The sequence below is a fragment of the Gopherus flavomarginatus genome, chromosome 3 (assembly GCF_025201925.1).
Source record: "Gopherus flavomarginatus isolate rGopFla2 chromosome 3, rGopFla2.mat.asm, whole genome shotgun sequence".
Taxonomy (NCBI): domain Eukaryota; kingdom Metazoa; phylum Chordata; order Testudines; family Testudinidae; genus Gopherus; species Gopherus flavomarginatus.
In genome coordinates this window covers 166,589,075-166,613,218 of record NC_066619.1, presented here as the reverse complement: position 1 = coordinate 166,613,218, position 24,144 = coordinate 166,589,075, and the positions used below count along the sequence as shown (strand labels likewise).

At 40.7% G+C, this 24,144-nt stretch overlaps 1 protein-coding gene across 4 annotated transcripts in view; it reads right to left on the bottom strand.

The window, feature by feature from the left end:
• The window catches only part of BMPR1B (bone morphogenetic protein receptor type 1B), a 403,289-nt gene that overhangs the window by 307,910 nt on the left and 71,235 nt on the right, over positions 1-24,144 (bottom strand). Inside the window, exon 1 of one of the 4 annotated variants that reach the window (XM_050944052.1) lies at positions 8,866-8,937. The exons of the other annotated variants lie outside the window; for them this stretch is intronic. The gene's annotated coding sequence lies outside the window, so the exon portion shown is untranslated. Of the gene's footprint in view, positions 1-8,865; positions 8,938-24,144 lie in introns of those variants that run through there. 4 annotated transcript variants of the gene reach the window in all.

The window sequence follows — 24,144 nt, the reverse complement described above, 5'->3', positions numbered from 1 at the left end:
TAAATTCACATTTAGTTCATTTGAATTAGTTTTCCTGCATGTACCTGTGTAGACAAGCCCTAACTTGTCCAAAATAAAATGAATTGCTGCAGGAGAGTTAAACCTGTTTTCTTATAGAAGTCAGTCAATATATTGTTCTCCTCTTCCCCCTTAATGAGGCTTTTCTTTGTCCAAGACTAATAGAGACGTCATTAACCATTTGTGACCTATCAAAAACTGAATTTCTGATCACCATACCCTGCACACATGTAAAATTAAGAAGTTGTCCCAGATACAACTTTTAACACATGCAATATCAAAAGATGTAACAAGTCATACGTTTTCATTTGACTACTTAAAACTAATGTTCCCCAGAAGTTGCTTATAGCAGAAAATAATGTAAATAGAAATGTTACCTGAACATTTTATTTGAAATTGCCAATTCATTAGTAAAGTGCTGAAGATCCAAGTCTGCAATTTACATTAACAGTTAATTCTTCAATCCATAATTCACATATTTCTTAATCCAAACAGCAATACTTTTACCTCTGTTTTAAATCCACAGACCTTAGGGCTGAAAGTGTCCAGGTGTGCCATCTGTATTTGTATCCTATGCAAGTATTTATATTGTAAACTTTTCAAGGCAGGGGCCTAGTACGCATATTTGACTGTAAAATGCCATGTACAGACTTAGACCTGGTCTGTACTGGTCCACACCCCTGAGTGCTGTAGCTATGCTGACCTAGCCCACTGGTAGAAGCAGCAAGGTCAATGGAAGAAGGATTCCGTCAACATAGCTACCATTGCTCAGAGAAGGGGTGGTCCTGGAACAATGGTAAATCTGCTTCCACCACTGTATGCTGCATCTATATTAGGTTATGCCAGCAGAGCTATGGTGTCATAGTTACGCTGCTATAGTCCCCATAGTATAGACAAGGCCTTGGTACAACCTAACTAACTAGTAGTAATAGTAATAATAAAGCACTGGAAAAGCTTAAAAAGCTCAACCGTGTAGCACTTCTCAACAATATCAACATACAAAAGTAAAGCTATTTTGCAAACCACTAGAAGTGGAACTTCTGTACTTTTGTCCAAGAGCCAACAGCTATCTATTGTACACATTGTAATGCTTTATATACAATCTTCATTTTCAACCTTATGAGTTTCTTGGCAAGGAGTTCTTTGAGGATTTCTTGAACAATTCCAGTTTATTTTAATGAAAAGGAAAGAGAATCTCTCAAATTTTATACTTCTTAGGTCTCCTAGATAAGCTTATTATAGCTCTCCTGACAGCTAGTCGATAACATTCCTGCAAAAAAAATTTTTTTTGGCTTGGATTACAGCGTTTCCTTTATGTGCCTATTAGGATCATGAACTGAGAAGGAAAGTTTTTTGCTAAGTGGAAAACTCTAAAATTGGAGAAGGTGCTCTAATATAAAAATCCAGCTTCACGAATCTTTTGATATTTCTTATGCTGGGGGACAGGCAGATGGGTGATTCTGGCCATGCAGCTATCACAAAATGATTCAAGATTGCTAGTTAAACTTCCTTTCTCTTGGATACCACATTGCCTTCTGCTGATTCAGTAAGCCTGCTGCACACAAATCCATATATGCTCAAGCGATGTTTTACTGCTCATGTCAGGACGCATTGGGTTTCACAAGTACTTCATTTGAGCTTTGACCCACTAACTGTTGATGTGAAGCATTCTTATCAAATGGTCTTACTGCTCCAAAGGACAGGCAGATGTTTTTAGGATTAAGAACACAATACAGGCCTTTAACCAGTTCACAGGCAAAATCTAGGGATAGGAGAAATCCATTCGGAAGTGGTGTGCGTACAGTAAGAAGCTGTCATAGAGTACCCACAGAAAACAGTCCAGAAAATAAGACTTGCGTCTTGTCTATCCATGCAGCAGCACACGGGGTACATGTAGCTACACACTAAAGTGAAAAGCAGACTGCAGCCATACTGCGATATGTAACTACACATGTCAGTGAAAGGCTCTGCCAGGGGAGAGGAAGCACAGAAAGGCTCTGCCAGCAGTGACCTGCTGGAGCCTTTCCCTACTGCCAGAGCCTTTCACTGTGGTGGGGAAAAGACTCTAGCAGTGAGGAGGCTGTGGGACACACTACTAAAAACAACAGTGCAGACGTGGGAGACACTACTTGGGCACGTAGAGAGTTGTGTACGGTCTATACTCCATGGTTCTGGCATGTTTATACTCTACTTGCCTGAGCAGTCCCACATCATCTACACTGTTTTTGATATTCATGCTAGCTGGGAATGCAGGGGCTGTACTCTACACACCACTGCAAATGTAAACATACCGTTAGTGCCAAAAAACTGCGAGGGAATTTATGGATATTCCTTACCAAAGTAACAAACAAACATACAAACCCAAAAAACACATATTAGAAGAATGTTAATGTGAAGCACTCAAGAGTCCGGAAATAAAGTTAAGGTTCCCCACACAGCTTTTGTTCAGATGAAGGCTGTCTTTAAATTACACCAAAAAGACGAATGCAATACATGTGCACAAGAGCGCAGAGTTAAAGCTGTACATACAACCTGTATTTTGTTATTTTCTCACCTTCCCTTTTCATTCTTAACACCTTTTCAACGTAGGTGCTTCATGGAATTTCCTACACTTTTAAAAAGAAAATTAACTAAATGAAATGAAAGTGCTCTGTTAGGAGCTATACAGGCAATGCATAAGAAAGAGTCCTTGCTTCATTCCAGGCACACCTTTCTGTATCATATACAACACGGATCCCTTGACCCCTGCCTTCTTCCACACTCACCTATACTTATTTTCTGAAGGAGATAGGGCTCTGTCTAGGACTTCTTTACTAAGCAAGCATAAGGAGGTCAAGATGCTTACACTACACATGCCAATAGAATGTTGGCAGGCTGTTGACAGACCACATTAAAGGAATTCAGTGCACACGCCCAAAGTCCTTTTCACAAACTCATATAATTTTCACAAATTGCAACCAGACCAATGAGCCACACACACCTGTGAGTTAGGGATTATCTCCCTGCCAATTCAGAAGTATAAATCAAACCTCTGAAGCACTACAGTCATTGAAAAAATAGGCTGCAATACAGTTATTCTCATAGGAAACATATTTTTTCACTCTTTGTTCTTAAAAACAACAATCCCAAAGCAAAACACACACACACACACACACACAGTTGAAATGTTTTTGCTCAAATTTACCAAAATACTAATTCTTGGGTTGAAATTAAAATTGCCAGATTTCAGCCCAAAAAAGGTAGAAAATCAAAAAAAATCATAATAAGAAGCTGATAATTGCTACAATGGGAATGCATTTGTAACTATAAGCATCAATCCAATTTCAACAAAATAACTAAACTAAAACAACAAAAGGAAAATTAAGTGCATCATGCAGAAACACAAACCTCCAAATATCCCAACACACACAAAAATGACTTCACCACCTACATATTTAGCTGCCATCGTTATCATGCTAGAGTTGTTCCCAGGGGATTGGGGTTTCCTCAAGATCTCTTCCATTCAGTTCCCCAAGAAGTCAGTTCAGCTTCAGTCTCTTCATTCAGGTTCCTTTATTTGGCAAACATGTATGCCTGCCTAAAGGATAGCAGAGTGCTAGCAAAAAATGAGCATAAAGCCTCTGCCATCTTTTGATGTTGACTGTCTGACTGGTTGTATGCAGTGTTGTTGTAACCATGTTGGTCCCAGAATATTAGAGTTAAAAGATGGGTGAGGTAAGATCTTTTATTGGAGCTACCTCTGTTGGTGAGGGGGAGACAAGCTTTCAAGTTTCACAGAGCTCTTCTTCAGGTCTGGGAAATGTGCTTAAAGGATTTATGATCATTTTTTGCTAGCACTCTGAGATCCTTTAGGCAGGCATAGACAATCTAAGCCAACTGCAATACCTTACTCACCTAATTTTACTAGCCATGAGATTCATGGACTGAACTGTAAGATCTCCCCAACCAAACCCCCTAATATACACACGGCATCTCTGAGAAAAACTTACCAAAACTCAACAAGACACAATTCTGGACACAGGTTTGCCCCTATAAAATGGTGTGAACCTGATCTGTCTTGTTCATGCAGAAAACTGGTCTCTCACTCCTTTCAAGCCTCATGGCCTGAAGTAACACCCCCAACTTAATGTAAATGCCTGATGGTTTTAAAATTAATGAGTTATAAGAATGAATTGATACAGTGGGCAAATGTAAAAAGTGCATTCCAGTTTTAGCGGTCTTACCAGTTCTAGTGATATTCCTTATACTTAGATAGGGAATACTGTGCTTTTTAAGCGTACCCACTGTATTTAACTGTCAAGCGATCCGTCATGCCAAAATGAAAGTGACAATTATGTAACCAAAATCACATTCAATAGCCTTATCTGACATTCGTAATATGCTTAGCCTGCTCTTTTTGTATATAAAACCAAGTTGAGGGTTAACAACAACAAAAAAATATTAAACATATGACCATACCATTCAACAATTATGCAGAAAATGGCATAGTATTTTGTGGGAGGGATATTCACCAATATTTGCAGCCACATTAACAATGAATAACTATTTTTACTGGAGCTTCACATGCAAGTTCTCCATAATATACTTATCTTGTCTTCTTAATGGTTGTCCTTTTTGCCTATGGATGTGTGTGTCTAAAAGGGAAACTTTGATGTGCCAGTTTACCCATATGCAAAATTACTATAATATTTACCAGCATCACAGAAGTGCCAGGTTTAGTGGAAAGTGCTTTGAGATCCTGAGATGAAAGACTCAATATAAGAGCTAAAAATATTATCTTTTATGTGGTTTGCTGGCTGGGTGACCTGCACAGTATTCTATTCTATAGACTTCAGAATTGTGTGGTTATGTACTTAGGCACTGATGCTGAAATCCAGTGCACACAGGTTGAACACTGTGCCTGAGTGGATCTCCAATGAAACCACTGGTCTCCACACTAACATAGTGCACCACAAATTCAAGACTGGGGCTTTATGTAGAGCAGTACATATCATTAATACATAAAAGACCAGAGGCTAGACCCCCTCAGCTGGTACAAATTGTGCACATGGAGCTATGACAAGTTACAGTAGGTAAGGATCTGCCCCCAGAAATCTGAAGAGCTGTAAAAAGGTAATGAGACTTTGTGCTTTAGAGAATCCCCTCCTATGATTCATTCTATGTTACTTTAATATATATCATTTTTTTCTGGTCACTAATGATGTTTGAAGTAAAGTCATTATCCAACCATTTTTGCTTCTTTTTTTCTTCCTTTTTAAAGCTGATGCTGCCAATTCAATACCAAAACCCACTTATGAAAGACTCATTGCAAAGGTTAGTCTAATTGTTGTGGAGAAAAATGGTGAAAGAGAAGATATATGTGTTAATGTCAAAGAAAAGATTATCTGGGCCTAATACACTGAAAAAATTGTTAAAGAATAGTTTAGCCATATACCAAGATCAGTGAAACCTAGGGTGATTTGCAACATGCAGTATGTGTCAGATGCTCACCTGAAAGCTACTTGAGGCTTTCTTTAACTTACATTGTGCATCCCAGACCAAACCTTTTGGGAAAGAAGTATACAGGTAGCATGCTTATATTCTGTTCTTTCCTTCATTTGCACACTTTACTTTGCGTGCCTGTCAACTTTCCCAACAAGCACCACACAGTACAGCCAGGGTGGGAAATACCAGCAGTGAGTTACTGAAATGTGAGAGCCGCATTACAGCAGTTTATGGATCAGCCTGAACTACGGCAGATTACCTTTCTCGGTATTTAACATACTATAACAAGAGTAGGTAGTAGCCACATTGATAGCATGTGGTTTAAGGTTTGACAAACTGCCTATGACATCTAAGTATAAAACTAACAATTTACTGTGCTGCTGTTGTTATATACTCAAAACTATGTATTATGAAAATGAGTACCTCAGGCATTTCTAGTTAAACAAATATGTATCTTTTTTACCTGGAAATGGACACTTTTCAAAAAATTATAGAATCATAGACTTTAAGGTCAGAAGGGACCATTATGATCATCTAGTCCAGGGGTAGGCAACCTATGGCACGCGTGCCAAAGGCAGCACACAAGCTGATTTTCAGTGGCACTCACACTGCCCAGGTCCTGGCCACCGGTCCGGGGGGCTCTGCATTTTAATTTAATTTTAAATGAAGCTTCTTAAACATTTTCTAAACCTTATTTAATCTACATACAACAATAGTTTAGTAATATGTTATAGACTTCAAGAAAAAGACCTTAAATACGTTAAAATGTCTTACTGGCACACGAAACCTTAACTTTGAGTGAATAAATGAAGACTCGGCACACAACTTCTGAAAGGTTGCCAATCCCTTATCTAGTCTGACCTAAGGTAGACAATTGATAATATTGCAAATCAGTTTCCATTCTATCTTTTCCCCCCCAAACACAGACTTTTTGCAAAGTTAGTCCTTTTGCGATTAAACTTTCCACATCTGATCTCAGCAAAAACATTAGTATATCTAGAAAATTTCAGAATCCCTTTTGAGCCATTTTTTAATTATATGAATTAGAAAAAAATATATACACTTCTCAGGATTATACACTTTATATAATTTACAAACATCTATTTCTGAAATCACGTATATCTTAATGATTGAAAATACCAGACTGAGAATGCCTAGTATAAAATTTTGGCAGTTTAAAGTGCAAGTTTCCAGATAAAGACATTCCGCTTTCCTCTGCAGCATGGGGTGTGCCCCTTCGGGCACTAGGCAAAATCAGTTATTTTCAAGAAAGTGCAGGGACTGCTCCCCTTGTGCACTCAATGGAACAGTAGGTATCAAGATTATGCTCCCCCGCACTCAAAAAATTCACTGCATGGAGCAGGTAAGCTTGCACCAGGGAAACTTGTTTACACTATCAACCAGGATAGTGCAGCCTCAACCCACTCTATCCTGTCCACCAGGGAACTCAGCTGTCAATGAAGTTTGAATCTGTGACCTTCAGAGAACGCCCACCACTGGAAGGGAATCAGAAACCCACATGCTATCAGGGAAGATTATTCAACAACTGGGGAATCTTGCCTGTCTGACTCAGCCATGTACCCAGAACTCTCACTCCTCTTGCCAGTAGCACAATGCTAAGTAATACAAGGAAGAATCGTCATGAAAAATATCATGAAGGTGACAAGATAAATTTGATTGGATTTAACCATCCTAGGCTCGCAAGCTGCCGAACAGATCCACAAATTTTAAGAAAGGAACTACCCTTCTTTTGAAAATGGACCAAAAAAGATGCAGTCATTAGGCACAACAAAACTGAGTTGAAGATAGATCATGTGCATCATTTGAATTTTTCTGTGGGTTTACGCCTCAATCCTAATATTGTTTAAATCTAAATACCTACAAACAGTACTGTACATCCTGTACAGGAAGGAGGATGGTTTAGGTTTTTGTCCCACCTCTTAGTGCTATGGGGGAGATTTTCAGAAGTGCCTAATGGATTTAGGAGCATGTGTTCTGTCAGTGGGACACAATGCTTTTGAGAATCTCGGTGATTCTATAATTCTGTATTACTTTAACATACATCATTCTCTTTTGGTTGCTGTTTCAAACATTAACATGAAAGCTAATTTTTTTTTAAAGCTGATGCTTCCAGTTCAATATTAAAAGCATGTCATTACAGATTTATTGGTAGCAAGTCAATAGGGCACTTCTTTGCTTCCTCATCACAATCCTGACCACACCTTCTCCATCACACTGGTTTAAACATGAATTATAGTTCAGCAAACAATCTGTAAATCAGTCTAACTTCTGTGTATATCTTCTGCTGCCCTGAATGAGCATCCCCGGGGGTTTTAAAAGATTTTGGCCTCACTGCACTCTAAATTTTCTATCAATTTTCCTTCCCTTCTCTGAAATACCTCTGACTTTTGGTGTCACACATGGAGATCATCTGATGGCTTTGAGAGTCACACACTGACCTCAAGAGGCGAACATAGTATTGTTCACCTCAATGTGTCTGCAGAGAGAAAGATTAATCCTATTAGACAGCAAAGGTCAAAAGGTATTTTTAAAAAACTACAAGTACTATGAAAATATGAAAAAAAGAGCAAGAGATGGTAGAAAGGACAAATGAAGCTGGCCTGCTGTTTTGCTTAAGAATTACCATGGAATAGTCCTATTTAGCGCACACACAAATAATCAACTCCAGAAAATAAGCATAGAAGGCATATATACAACTATATCAAGTTCAATGAACTCTGAAATCCCAGCGACTAACATTCCTCCCATTAATATTTTGTCAATAATATTAAATATTCCCATATACCTTAACAAATGCTATTAGTTTCACCTTTGATATTTTTGAAGCTTTGTTTTCAGGTCTGAATTTTCAGCTTAAATATTTGAAATTTTCAGTATCTAGCAAAGTGTCTTTCAACTCTTATCTGTCTCACTTCACATGCATGTTTCACAAACATTGAGAACAGCTCCTCAACATTTAGTTAGAGGACTTGAAGTGCTACAACTATATAGTGATTACTCTTTCAGATGGTTATGAAATAAAAATCCAAAAAGGAAACCATCATTTATCTTAACCGAGTTAAACAACAGAAAACATAACACTTGTTTGGAAGCTCATTAGCAATGAGCACAGACATAGAGACATTCTGACACAAAACCTCTTTCAGAAGTCAGAAATAGAACACTTTCTGCATTTGTCACCTTTCAGGTCCGAGTTTCCAGCACGCTTCTTGTTATACGCAATTAGCTCCATGCCAAGATTTGGTACATTTCATAATAAATCCCTTGGCCACATTTGCTGCAGGCTTGGCAGCTGTGGAAAGGCTCTATTCATTAAGGCAGAAACCAAGCCACAGAACTTACCACACAGCACAGCTCACTTGTAGAATTCCAGCAGGCAACAAATTTCAACAGCCATCACTCCCTCCTTTCTTGCTTGAAAAAGCCTGACATATGACTGTGATTAAGTAGGATATGAAAAAGCTCCAATAACTTTTCTCTTTTTCATCCCTCGCCTCCCCCTCTCCACCTCTCTCCCTCTCAAACACCCAAAAAATACCCCTCCTCTCACAGCACTACATATTAGGTAGAACCGGGGAGGGGGGGGATTGCCTGCATTTAAAACAGTAACCATCTGTTTCTTTCAGGAAGGCTGTCTCCCCTTCTCGGGTTTCTTCAGTTTTGGAACACTAACATCATGGCACAATGTAAAGCTTGCTCTAGGCTGGGAAAGTTCTCTATGAGGCAAACAAGAACAGCAGCAGCAACCACTGGCCATGAGGCCATATGTTCAGAGACAAAGCAAGCAGAAAAATCTTACATTTTTCCAGCTGCTACTCTTCAGCATTCCAACAGCTATCGTCACAAAAGCCAGGCAAGGAGCAGTAGTACACACAAGTGTGTTTCATAGTTTTGTTGAAGAGTGTGGGGGAAAACAACCCTTACCTAGACTTTATGTCTACACTTCATCCAACCTCCCTCCCAAAGTCATTTTCTTGCAGCCTGTGCTGGGAAAATCCAATTCTGGTGCTGAAGAATTGAACAGCTAGTAACCTATGTAAAGAACTCTGATCATATTGTGTACATATATTTGAGATGTCTGGTAGAGTTGGTAAGAGTCTGTAGGGCCTCTGTTATAACGGAGGATGGGCAACATTTTCAGAAAAACTGGCTCTAATCTCATCTTTCTCTGAACAGACCCCTACCCTTTAAGGTTTGAATTGTTCAGTTAAGGAGACTGGATTACTATAATGAACTCTATACAAGTGTACATCAGAAACACATCCAGAAACTTAAGCTGCTGCAGAACACAGCAGCCCACTTGTTAAGTGGTGTCCTCTCAGTAGCAGCTCAGGTGACCAGACAGCAAGTGTGAAAAATCAGGGCTGGGGTAGGGGGTAAAAGGAGCCTATATAAGAAAAAGATCACAAAATAGGGACATCTGGTCACCCTAGTGGCAGCATGTGTTACCTATGCTCCATGAGGTTCACTGACTGACTATTGTTTTTCAGGTGGAGTTTAACCTACAAAGCCCTAACTGTCTAAGGAATTGAAGATTGATTACTGTTGACTCAGACATGCTGATGTGGCTTATCAGAGTTCCTCTTTAGTATAAAGGAAATGTGAATAGTCTTCTGGCAGAAGGAGATAGGGTCTGGGACAGATAGGATCAAGCAAGAAATTCTAGATGAAACCAAGGTAGGGGAGAGAGCTATGCCAGCAGTCTCTCTTCGTGGGGTCCTCTTCTGACTCTACACCAAGCTTTCAGCTGGAATTGGTGAGTAAGCCAGCTTACATTTGCCCATTGCTGTTTTCTTGTTATAAAACTCTTCTGACTGCTGCATAGTCTTTGTCTACACATAGAAATTCCAAATTTGTCCAATTTCCTAATTTGTTCTTGTAGCCAGGATCAAACTTGGGTTTTCACAAATATCCCTATTCATTTACACTTGCAGCACGAGGCACATTTTTCAAGGCAATTGCTGAAGTGACCAAAGTATTCTGGTTATCTGCAATAAAATATTCAGTTAATAAAAAACGTCCCTTTGAAACCAAGTAAAATGTAGCAGTCAGGAAGTCTTTTGCCATGTAACAACAATTTCACTAAACTTAGAATGATAATAATAATAGCAGATACTCAGATATACTAGTAGATGGTATTCTTTGTATTAGCTACCTAAAAACACAGCACATGGATACTTTACTTCCTCATCCAACTTTAGACAGTGGTAACCATATTGGTATTCCCCAACTATGCTGTAGAGCAAAGCTGAGCAGGGAAGCACAACATTCTGGGCTTAGTTTGCTACTGCCTGGCCCCTTGTATGCATTTTGATTTGGTACTGTTTTACTGCCCACTTTGCACACTGTTCGCAGGTATAAATGACTACACAAAAAAGGCAATGGAGAATAGATAATGTAGGAGTGAGCTGTTTAGCAGCACAAAGCCACTCAAGAAACATACAATAACTACACATTCTCAGTTTTCTCAAATGATCTTTTCTATAAGCTTGTATTTCAAACAGTCTTTACATTATTTATTTCTTGTACAATTGGAAAAGAAAGAAGCTGTTGGTTTTACTTGGACGTGCTGATTTCACTCCCGGTCACGATAAAATAGTTGAAGCTCGGCTCTGTGAGGTTCTGCTTTAGCTATTCACAAAGGTCCTTCTAGGATCTTAGAACACCCCCTGCCTCCATTCTTCACACACGAGCCCAACTCCCTTAAAAGTCTCCCATAAGGATGATCTGTTTATGTTTCCTGTGATGTCCCCAGAGGCTGCAACAAATAAGAAGTGAAACTGGAAAATTCACACCCCAGCAGTGACATAATCATTCCTAGTGACACTTCCTGAAATGGCGGGGGGAGTCAAAGGCCTCTAAGAAAAGTGAGAAATGAAGCCTTCGGTCGTGTGACTGGAACTGAAAGGAGGACTGTGATAAGGAGGAAGTGAGGCTGAGGATAAGGTAACCACAGGAACAATTTACCAAGGGATGTAATAAATTCACAATCATTCTGAGTCTTTACATCATGACCAGATGTCTAAGAGTTATGCTGTAGTTCAATAAATTGCTGGGCAAAATGCAGGAATATTTGGGTTAAATCTGTGGCTTGAGTTAATAGATAGGGGTCTCAAACATGCTGCCCGCGGGCCACATGCAGCCCGGGGAGTTCTTTCCTGCAGCCCGCCATAGGTGCCGACTCCACAGGCAGCCAACCTCCCCTCTCTCCCGCCCCCTACCAGTGCACCGCATCCCTACTCCTCCACCTACCTCCCAGTGCTTCCTGCCGCCAAACAGCTGTTTGGTGGCACTCAGGGCTTTCCAAGAGGGAAGAGGGAGGAGCAGGGACACAGCACGTTCATGGGAGGAGGTGGAGAAGAGGCAGGGCCAGGGTGGGGATTTGGGGAAGGGGATAGAAAAGAGGCAGGGCAGGGAAGACATCATAACCCACCTCTGGCCCTGCTGCTGCCAGCTCCCACACATGTGCACTGGGGAGGAGGACAGGCAGGCACGCGGGATCTCAGAGCTTCTATTTAAGGCAGTGTTTACAGTCACTCTCACTTTGGGGGTGGGGATGTCTGTTGTGCGCATTTCAATGAGCCGTTTCCACAGTTCTATGAAGTGTACCCGAGTCCAACTGCCCAAGCTTGACAAACAGCCATGCAGCTCCTCGCTCCCAGCCAAGCCCTTGAGCCTGCTCTTCTTGCACCCTCAATCCTCCCCTCCAGTTATACCTCAACTCACATCAACCCTTGGCCAGCCCCTTCTCCACTTTTCAAATCTCCCCTCCCTCAAGGGAGGGCCAAACACACCCGCCATTGAAATCTGTCCCCACTGATCCCATACGCAGTGTGAAACACTGGGGGAGAAGAGAGCCGGGAAAGCAGCAGAAGCCAGTCACTGGGAAAAGCCCTTTTCCTTTAACACTGGGAGGGACGGAAAGGCCAAGCCTGTTCCCCGCACCTCTCACCTTTAACAATGACTGTGTGGGAGAGAAATCCCTGACCCTCCTAGGGAACACGGACGCTTCAACACAGGTGCTGGCTGCTGAGTAAGTTCGCTCAGTAGAGGCCTGCAGTCCCAGCATGCTCTACTCCACCTTGCACCAAGCCGCTGCCTTAGAGACGGAGCAAGGCATGCTGAGGGAAGAATGTTTGTTAAAAGCAGCAACATATTTTGCATGAATAGTTACTTTAAAAAGTTCCTGTTATTAGTGTAGATCATCATCAGTGTTACTGACCACATAAGGAATAGTTACAGGTGTTTATATTTTATTAGCCACCCCCAGTTCACATTACAGTTTTAAAAAAACAAATACATTGACTTTTAATAGCATACTGTATTACTCTTTCATTTTTACTATATTACTCTTCATTTTTTTCATTTTGACTATACTTTTGTATCTTTCTATGAAAAGGTTTCAGTGATGCGGCCCTCGGGCCAATGTGCTAGTCCTCATGTGGCCCTTTGGGAACACTCCACAGGGAAAGAACAGAAGACCCAGGAGTTCCATGATCATGGTCAACAGTATCAAAGTCTGCTGATGGGTATACCCAGGGTGAATTGATTTAAATAAATTGACTTAAATCACCAATTTTAATCAGGTTAGCAAGCAGGAAACCTTCATTTAAACAACAGTTTAATCATTTGCATTTGTACTTTTTAGTTATTTTACTAAAGAAAGATTCATTCTCATGGGTGGCTCACTCTCCTCTCCATCAAGCTAGCATAAGAGAAAGCAACTGATGAAATTAAGATGTCTTTCTCTATTTCTATGTTCTTTTCCTACAAAAACTTTGATACATTGCAGAGGTTCTGTGTGATGTTCTACAGCTGGGTGATACAAGCTGTCCTAAACAAACTGAAACACTAAAGTGACTTTACAGCCTTCATCTTCTTCTATACAGTCAGTGACACTTTTGTTAGTTGATGTAATGTTTATTTTTTCCATCAGACAAGCTAGCCTGTGCACTGAGAGAGCCTATTTGGGATCACATCATAAACAGATTCTTCACATACCTCTTATGTAATCAGACTCATGTTCATGGACGATGATCAGTGGTGCACTGAAGGACTATTTTGTGAAAGCCTCCACTAGTGACAGCTACAAGAAAAAAAGGGTCCATAGATAGAAAAACAAAAATCTTTGCTCAAAATTTAATGATTTGAGGGTCTGACACTCTAGTCCCTACTTGAGCAACACACCCCATTAACATCATATGCTGTACCAATGTACCGGCAAGCTTGGATAATGACAGAAAGAGTGCTGCTTCATTAAGAGCTGCTGTTTCAGACCCTGAATAAGAAACACTTTGGAATTCTTGAGACTAACACAGTATGACTTGTGATAAGCAAAATTATTTAAAGTAAATATATTTATTGATGTAGATATTTTGGATTGCAGCTTATAAAACTGAGGCATCTAAATACTGCTTCTTTTTCACCCCCAACTAATCCTGACCCTGAAAAGTGTGCTAGAGAAAGAAAACTATTTTCACCCAACATCACTTCATCTCTTCCTTTCCTAAATGAACCTTTGTCAAATCTACTTCCCACGAACACATATCTTTTCTTTAAATCCACTTCTTTTTAATATTCTATTCTGGAACATAGTTATTTTGACAAGCTTCATCAACACCACATCTATCTCAACACCCCACAAGTGGCGAGTAAAACAGAGAAGAAATACTATTGAAAAGTGAGAAACAGATTAAATGAAAGTGACAGAGAAAACTTTTAACCCTTTGTTGCCAGGATTTCCTGATGTGAAATATTAATGCATTATGCATCCACTGGAATTCCCACCAGCCCTCAGAAATCAAGGTCTGATTCACCTTCCATAGTGCTGAAGATGTTCAGTATCTTACAGATCTCAGCCAGTACCTCATAAAATTGAGTGTTCAGTTACTACGACATTCTGTCGATTCAGGCCTGGTCTACACTACGCGTTTAAACCAATTTTAGTAGCGTTAAACCGATTTAACCCTGCACCCGTCCACACAACGAGGCCCTTTATAGCGATATAAAGAGCTCTTTAAACCGGTTTCTGTATTCCTCCCCGACGAGAGGAGTAGCGCTGAAATCGGTATTGCCCTGTCGGATTAGGGTTAGTGTGGCTGCAAATCAACGGTATTGGCCTCTGGGCAGTATCCCACAGTGCACCACTGTGACTGCTCTGGAAAGCAATCTGAACTCGGATGCACTGACCAGGTAGACAGAAAAAGCCCCACGAACTTCTGAATTTCATTTCCTGTTTGGCCAGTGTGGAGAGCTCACCAGCACAGGTGACCACGCAGAGCTCATCAGCACAGGTAACAATGCAATATCCTGAGAATCGAAAAAGAGCTCCAGCATGGACCGCATGGGAGGTACTGGATCTGATCGCTATATGGGGAGAGGATTCAGTGCTAACAGAACTCCGTTCCAAAAGACGAATGAAAAAAAATTTGAAAAAATTTCCAAAGCCATGATGGAGAAAGGCCACACCAGGGACTCAGTGCAGTGCCGTGTGAAAGTTAAGGAGCTCAGACAAGCCTACCAGAAAACCAAAGAAGCAAACGGAAGGTCCGGGGCAGTGCCAAAAACATGCCGCTTCTACGCTGAGCTGCATGCAATTCTAGGGGGGTCCGCCACCAGTTCCCACCTCTGTCCGTGGATTCCGAGGTGGGGGTGGTAATCTCAGCCATGGCTGAGGATTCTGCAGACGGGGAAGATGAGGAGGAGGAAGAGGAGGACAAGCTTGCAGAGAGCACACAGCACTCCGTTCTCCTCAACAGCCAGGAGCTTTTTCTCACCCAGACAGAATTACCCTCCAATGAAGCCACGGAAGCGACCTCTGGTGAGTGTACCTTTGTAAATATAAGACATGGTTTAAAAGCAAGTGTTTTTTAATGATTAATTTGCCCTGAGAACTTGGGATGCATTCACTGCCAGTACAGTTATTGGAAAAGTCTGTTAACATGTCTGGGGATGGAGCGGAAATCCTCCAGGGACATCTCCATGAAGCTCTCCTGTAGGTACTCCAAAAGCCTTTGCAGAAGTTTTCTGGGCAGGGCAGCCTTATTCTGTCCTCCATGGTAGGACATTTGACCACGCCATGCATGTAGCAAGTAATCTGGTATCACTGCATGACAAAGCCTAGCTGCGTATGGTCCCGGTGATTGCTGGCATTCAAGCAACATCCGTTCTTTATCTCGCTGTGTTATCCTCAGGAGAGTGATATCGTTCATGGTAACCTGGCTGAAATTCAGGAATTTAATTAAGGGGACAGAGATAGCCATTCCTACTGGGCTGTCTGCCTGTTGCTTAAAAGAAATCCTTCCATGCAGGTAGCCAATCAGGGGGGGGGAATGACACTGAGCTTTTTTGCGTTTGGCTAGCAGCCACGCGGTGGGGGAGGAAGGGAGGTGTTTAGCAGTGATCTTCCATGACACCTGCCACATGGTGGGGGGAGGGGTAAAGCGATCATCCCAGAGAATTGGATGGGGGGGTGGTTTCTGCTGCTGCATGTTAACAGGAAAGAAGCACACTGAACGGGATTTGCTTGGTATTTGGGAAAGGAGGGCACTGTGTATATGAAGGCTGCAGAAGTTGAAAGACAATGGCTTACCATGGACGCACGCAAGCTGAATTCTGCTGCCCGGACCTGCGTCTGTGAGATCTCTAACACCAGAGTCGCAGGCACTCAATATTAAGATGCGACCTTGTAGTAAAATCACATGTGCTATGTAAGGTGAATAGTGTTGTTCACCATGAAAGAGTATAAGCACTGTTCTGTAAAATGTATCTTTTTAAATACTTCTCTTCCTTTTTTCCCTCCCTCATGCAGCTGCAAATTTTTCAAGCCTCTCTACTCCATCCCGAAGGCTATCTCAGATAAGGCGATGGAAAAAAAAAAGATGCGAGACGAAATGTTCTTGGAAATCATGGAAGTGACCCACAATGAAAGAGCTCATCTGAATGAGTGGAAGGACGTGGTATCAAATTACAGGAAAGATGCCAGTGAACGTGAGGACAGGAGGGACCAACGTGAGGATAGGAGGGACGCTCGAGATGAGAGGTGGTGGCAGGAAGATCAGAGGTATAGGCAGAAAGATCAGCAGTGGCGGGAGGCAACGCTGCGGCTGCTGCATGATCAAACTGACATCCTCCGACATCTGATGGAGCTTCAGGAACAGCAGCAGGGTCACAGAGTGCCGCTGCAGTCCCTGTGTAACCACCTTCACCCCTCACCATGTTCCATATCTTCCTCACCCAGGCGTGTAAGAAAGCGTGGGGGAAGGCTTCGTGCACCCGCCCACTCCACCCCTGTGGGCAGCCCAACCAAAAGGCTGTCATTACTTTGAAATTTTTTTAGTGGCCTTTTCCTTCCCTCCTATCCTCCTCTCAAACCACATCTGGGCTACCTTGTCAGTTCTCTCTCTGTTTTTATAATGACTTAATAAAGAATACATGCTTTTTAAATGATAGTGACTTTATTTCCTTAAGCAAGCTGTAATCGAAGGGGGAGGTTGGGTTGCTTACAGCGAATGAGTCAATCGGGGGGGGGGGTTCATCAAGGGGGAACAAACACAGCAGTCACACCGTACCCCGGCACGTGATGAAACTCGTTTTCAAAGCTTCTCTAATGCGCACCGCTTCCTGGTGTGCTCTTCTAATTGCCCTGGTGTCTGGTTGCGTGTAATCAGCGGCCAGGTGATTTGCCTCAGTCTCTCACCCCGCCATAAAGGTCTCCCCCTTACTCTCACAGAGATTGTGGAGCACACAGCAAGCAGCAATAACAATGGGGACGTTGGTTTGAATGAGGTCTGAGCGAATCAGTAATGTGCGCCAGCGCGCCTTTAAAAGGCCAAATGCACATTCTACCACCATTCTGCACTTGCTCAGCCTGTAGCTGAACAATTCCTGACTGCTGTCCAGGCTGCCTGTGTATGGTTTCATGAGCCATGGCATCAAGGGGTAGGCTGGGTCCCCCAGGATAACGAAAGGCATTTCAACATCCCCAACTGTTATTTTCTGGTCTGGGAAGTAATTCCCTTGTTGCAGCCGTTTAAACAGAGTAGTGCTCCTGAAGACGCGAGCGTCATGAACCCTTCCTGGCCATCCCACATGGATATTGGTGAAACGTCCAACAGTGTTTGCAGCACCATTGAAAAGTACCCCTTGAGGTTTACGTACTGGGTGCCCTGGTGCTCCGGTGCCAAGATAGGGATATGGGTTCCATCTATGGCCCCCCCACAGTTAGGGAATCCCATTGCAGCAAAGCCATCTATTATGACCTGCACGTTTCCCAGAGCCACAACCTTTCGTAGCAGCAGCTTAATGATTGCTTTGGCTACTTGCATCACAGCAGCCCCCACAGTAGATTTTCCCACTCCAAACTGATTCTCGACTGACCGGTAGCTGTCTGGCATTGCAAGCTTCCAGAGGGCTACTGCCACTCACTTCTCAACTGTGAGGGCTGCTCTCATCTTGGTATTCTGGCGTTTCAGGGCAGGGGAAAGCAAGTCACAAAGTTCCATGAAAGTGCCCTTACGCATGCGAAAGTTTTGCAGTCAATGCAAATTGTCCCAAACCTGCAAAACTATGTCTGTGCTTGTTTCCCAGGCCCAAAATCAGCGTTCAATGGCTAGAACCTGCCCCATTACCAGCAGTATCTCCAAAGCGCAGGGGCCCGCGGTTTGAGAGAATTCTGTGTCCATGTCCTCATCACTCTTGTCGCCACGCTGCCGTAGTCGCCTCCTCCTCGCCTGGCTTTGCAGGTCCTGGTTAAGCACAGACTGCACGAGACTGCGTGAGGTGTTTACAACGTCCACGATTGCGGTCTTGATCTGAGCCGGGTCCATGCTTACTGTGCTATGGCGTTTGCACAGTTCACCCAGGAAAACAGGTGTGAAACGGTTGTCTGCTGCTTTCACGGAGGGACGGGTGAGGCTGTACCCAGAACCACCCGCGACAATGTTTTTTGCCCCATCAGGCACTGGGATCTCAACGCAGAATTCCAAGGGGCGGAGGAGACTGCGGGAACTATGGGATAGCTACGGGATAGCTACCCACAGTGCAACGCTCCGGAAATCGACATTAGTCTCGGTACATGGACGCACACTGCTGAATTAATGTGCTTAGTGTGGACGCGTGCACTCAACTTTATACAATCTGTTTTACAAAACCGGTTTATGTAAAATCGGAATAATCTCATAGTGTAGACGTACCCTTAGTCTCTCAATTTGAACAGGTTTAGATAGTGAAACAAGGTAACAGTCAATTTTGTGAAGGTTCACTGAAGTCAATGAGAATTAAGGATGCCACAGATCATGCCTTTAAGTCTTGATTCAAAACCCACTGAAGTTATACACTGAATGCAGTGATCAGACCCTTAACCTTATCTGAAGATCCATTCACCTTTCCTATATGCTGTTATACAGCTGGCATATTCATGCCAACTTTATTATGTCACCTTGTAATCTACTGTGCTCAGATTAATTGGACTGAACACTGGAGTCCTGATAACGAATGTCCATCCTGCTTTGTGCAATGCACTCACAGGTGGTGCAGATCGCTATCGTTTTAAACAACGTTTCCAAGTGTAATTTTGGCAGCTAAACAGGAGCATATATCACAATTGAAGTAGCACATAATGATTTTAGATTTTTTTTTTAAACTTTGGGAATCAGATCTGAAAGTCCTCAAACAAGTTTGCTGCTCACCTATCTCAGCTGACATTTAACTACATACATACTAATAGGGAAAGCTGAATAGGAAGGACATTAAATAGAGAGAGACAAGGTGGGAGAGGTAGTATCTTTAACTGGACCAACTTCTGTTGGTAAGAGAAAAACTTTCAGACCACCTGAAGATTTTCAGAAGACCAGAAGAAGAGCTCTGTGTGGCTCAAAAGCTTCTCTCTCACCAACAGAACCTGGTCCAATAAAAGATATTACCTCACTCACCTTGTCTAATATCCCAAGACTAACATGGCTACAAATACAGTGCAAAATAAATATATAGTCATCAGAGTCTTAAATGAAAGCAATTTTCTTACCTGTCGTAATGTATTTTTCATTAATTTCTTTTATTACTGCAACAGCAATCAGTGGTGTTAAATGGAACTGGAAAGAAAATCCCTTAAAGCGAACTTAGTGGACCTCATAAGAGCCTCTTTAAAATCTTATGAGCAGTTTATATGTGGATTTTAAACACTTATTTCAAAACCCATGGTGTTTTTGGAACAATTTTCCAAATCTCCATATTTGCCAGCTCTAATTTCTTTCATCACAAGGACATGGTGGTATACAGGCCAGAGCTCAAAAATGCCTTAGGATTGTCTAGGAACTGTTGTAATATTGGACGTTATCCTGTTTATAATCCATCATTCCTCCCAATCAGAGGGTATCCCTGAGTGCTGCAACCCTTTGCCTAGGAACCTTGAACACAACTCTGTGCATTGTTTACAACTGTGAAAATGTTTTGCATCCCCAAGCAACTGAAGCATGTTGTTATGTGCTGCAGGCACCCAAATGCCAAAACCTGAAAACCACATGAAATAAAAAGGGAAAAAATGGTTGTTTATGAACTTGAGATTTCCCCACCTGGTCTCACATTTGCTAAAGTATGTATTGTTCTCCACCTCTTCTTTAGTAGATAGGGATAACTTCTAATTTTATTTTCTCAGTTACATCACCCATCAAGGGAAGTACTGTTTTACTCAAGACTTATAAAACAATATTTAAGAGCAATGACTCTCAAAAACAACAAAAAACCCTTTGTAATTTTTCAAAAACTCTAATGGTATATTATGTTGTGCTTGTTTTTTCCCCCTCAGATATGTTTAATTAAGTAAATGTTTTCTCTAAATTGTACTGGCCTGGAGTGTATCGTAGTTTGATGTTGTGTTAAGGTTTTTAACTGGTTGAGTATGTTGGAAGAGACCATAACATTTTCAGCTCAAGGAATATGTCTAATATTGGAAACACTTGAATGTAACATATTTTGTTGACTGGATAAAAAAAATGACACATAGTTAAGAACTTCTTTAAGAGTTCTATTGTAGTATGTCACACAGGCTTTTAAGATAAGTTGGGTCATGTAACTTCAGTGCCTACACCTTTGGATGTTCCAATTGCAATATACCAGCCCGCATATATCAGTACAGCTGCCATACACAACTCTCAGTCTCCTAAACACCAACAGCCTGAATGTCCCCTCACACTGGTGCAAAATCAGGAGTAATTTCAGTTAAGTCAATGAAAGTACCTTATGATAAGCCCAGTAAATGAAGGGGATTATAAAGCCCCATCTCTGTAAAGCAGACTTCCAAAATATGTAGCAAATGCCCAAGATCACTAGTTGCAGCCTGTTGCATGTTTTGAAGATATTAGTTTCCAGAGACATTTCTTGCTGTACTTAAAATGCGGAATATTGCTAAAGCTGGCAACAGCCCTGGAACGAGAATGAACAAGTACTCCCAATATAATACTGAAAACAGATATTTTTCAAGTACTTCAGTGCAATGCATTTTACACTGCCCGTTAATTTGTGTTTATCTACTTATCAGAGTTGGTCAAAAAAATTTCAGTCAGAAAAAAACCCAATGAAGTTGTGTGTGTAGGAAGAGATCTTACTTACACATAATTATTAAATACAAAGCTGTATTTTTGTCTGTGTACTGCCTACATCATTAAAATGTTAGTAGTCTCATAGAAGACAGTTACAGATACTATGATATGCTAATACTTTCAAGCAGAAAGCCGGTATTATTTACCTTTCTGTAAATTGAAAAATGAAGTATTATGTTTATTGTTATAGCCTGGAGTCAAAAATTTATGTATTGTCTAACACTAATTTTCACATTTCTAGCTTTGTGTTAGAGAATGTACAGAAACTAAAGATATGCAAAACTTTATGTGCATCTTGCTATATTTTTTAATAGTTGTTTGATTTGTTTTTTAAATCTGTAACATTTTGCATTTATTTTGAAATTTGAAACTTCCAAGTGACATGATGGCTTCTGTTTATGGGTATTGTAATGCATCAAATTGCTATTAGATTTGTTATTTGTTTGGGAATGATTACAACAAAGCTGTAATTATTTAAATACTAGTTACAGCTGAAAAGCCACTAAAATCCATATGATAAGAAACATATATTACATCTGCTTTCCATAACAAAAACTCAACATTGGATAAAGATTAAACATTTGTTCCTATTTATCTAACTCAGTGCTCCCAATACTCAAGCCCATCTTCTGAGTTTGACTGCTTATTACAAAACAATAATATTTCTTAGCGGCATAAAACTTGATACTGAGATAAGATTGCAAAATCCATGCTCCATGTCTAAAATAAAAGTAAAGAAAATAAAGTACTAACGCCAAACTTTAAAAAAATGCAAAGAAAGAAAACATGAACTAGAAAAGTGGTTAAAACTTTACAACTACATTTTCTGTGAAATGGTGAACACGAAGTAACTCAAACAATTTGATGTGTGATTAAAAAAACAACTTAGTGTTAATAGGGTTACCAACCTTCCAGGATTGCCCTGGAGTCTCCAGGAATTAAAGACTGATCTTTAATTAAAGATTATGTCATGTGATGAAACCTCCAGGAATATGTCCACCAAGCAAAACTGGCAATCCTAAATATTAACCCTGTCTAACCAAAGGATCCTCTCTAAAGTCAGAAAACTGACTCAGTAGGTATATATCACTTTGTACATGTTGCCGCAGAAATTAAAGGCAGAACCTTTTAGTAACTGAGATTGCAATAAATGCACACTCCACACCACAATCACTCACCACAGCAAGAAAAACAGCAGGAAACATCACTACAGTTTGTCTTCACAAAGTAATCTGTACTAATATAAAATTTCTCTGTTTGTTACAGGGTATGTTCTAAAGCCTGCTTCAGTCATTAGGTGTCTTTCCATTGACTTCACTCTCTCCTTCATGAAGTCTTCAGGTTTTGGGGGACCATTTAATACAGCAATCGATTTAAAAAAAACTTATAAAAATGTACATATGTGCAGATATCAATTAAATACAGAGTGAGTAACAAATGCTACGTTAGCCAAGTTAGAAGCAGCTCTACAAGGCTAACCCAAACAAGGAGATTGGGATAATGACCTGACAACTAGGCATCTTTATGGAATGCACCTGTGCAGAAGGTCAATGAGCCATGGCCTATGCACCAAATAAGACCCACTGAAGTCCTCAAAAGGGGGCTTCTCCTCAAGCCCATAAATTTACACTAGCTAAAGCTGTGCTTTTCAATGAAGCTGTAACAGTGGTATGTTTTGTGAAACCTGTGATCAGATAATCTTAATAAAGTTGGCTAGAGAACTCACTAAAAAGCCTGAATATAACCAGTTATTACTTAAGACCTGAGAATTTGTATTTCCTTTCTATTTATAATCCTAATTTAGACTCCACTTTTCCATTCCAATAACTGACATTCTGCAATGCTCATACCTACTTTTATACTAGAGATTGTAAGAAAATTTTCTTGTCATATTACGGGCAAGAAACAGCCTGAAAATATCACCCACAACCACTTGCTACATGTTTTTTAAGATTCATGCTGTATAACTACCGGCCCATTTCGTTGATTTGTTTTAAGAGTATAGGCCAAACTTTTCAAAGGGGCCTAACCAGCATCAAAGTGTCCAATTCCCATTAGCTTTCAATGGGAGGTAGATACCCAGCTCCTTTAGGCCCCTTTGAAGTCACAGTAATAATCATTGTAATTTTAATCTGTGATAGTAACATAGGCAGCATTTCAAGCCTAATTTTAGAAGAGGAAAAAGGAAAAAAGATCAGTAAAGACTAGTAGCCTCACACAATTTGACACAGAAAGGAAAAATAAAATATCGTCATCTAACTAATAAAACATTCTTATAGCACCTGGATTTTGTGCTTCAGAAAATAAAAGCAAATACCGCACAGAAGAGAAGAACAAATATGCAGTTTTAAATCAGAATGTGCATAGTTGGCTACAGAAAATAAACTCTGTGAGGATCCCATTTTTGCAAGCTGATGCCTGTCACAAGAGAAAAAAGTTATTTTTGTAATAAGGTAAATACAACTCTATTTGATAAACACCTTTGAACTATTTAAGAAACAAGGCATGCTACAACTTACTTTTGAATGCCAATTACATCCACAATAAAACTTAGTTAACCTTTTCCATATTAAAAAAATCTAATGTATTAAGTAAATATTAACTGTTCAATAAATGTTTACACCTCTCAGAAAGCACAATATTTGAGTGCTATTAGACACTAGCAGTTGCATGGTTACTATTCTTTCCCCAAAATAGCAATAAGCGTCAGGTGTATTTTATAAAAGCTAAGTTGTTACCGGTCATTTAAGTTTTGTCGCTATCAAAAATAAATTCCTTCTGAAGGTATGCCAAAATGACTTAAAGAACACTGGTAGTAGTCATGAGGCACCCTGGCTATTTTATAATGAATTCACTCATTACAATGCAAGCCTGATCATTCTCAAGAGTCCTTCCTAGGTTGGTACGATAACCCATTCTGGATTTTTTTAAATCCATCTGTGTGTACACAGAATGTGTTGACCATATTTCTTTTGAACTCTACCAACGATCTCCTAATCACACTCACAAATGTTTCTGATATTTT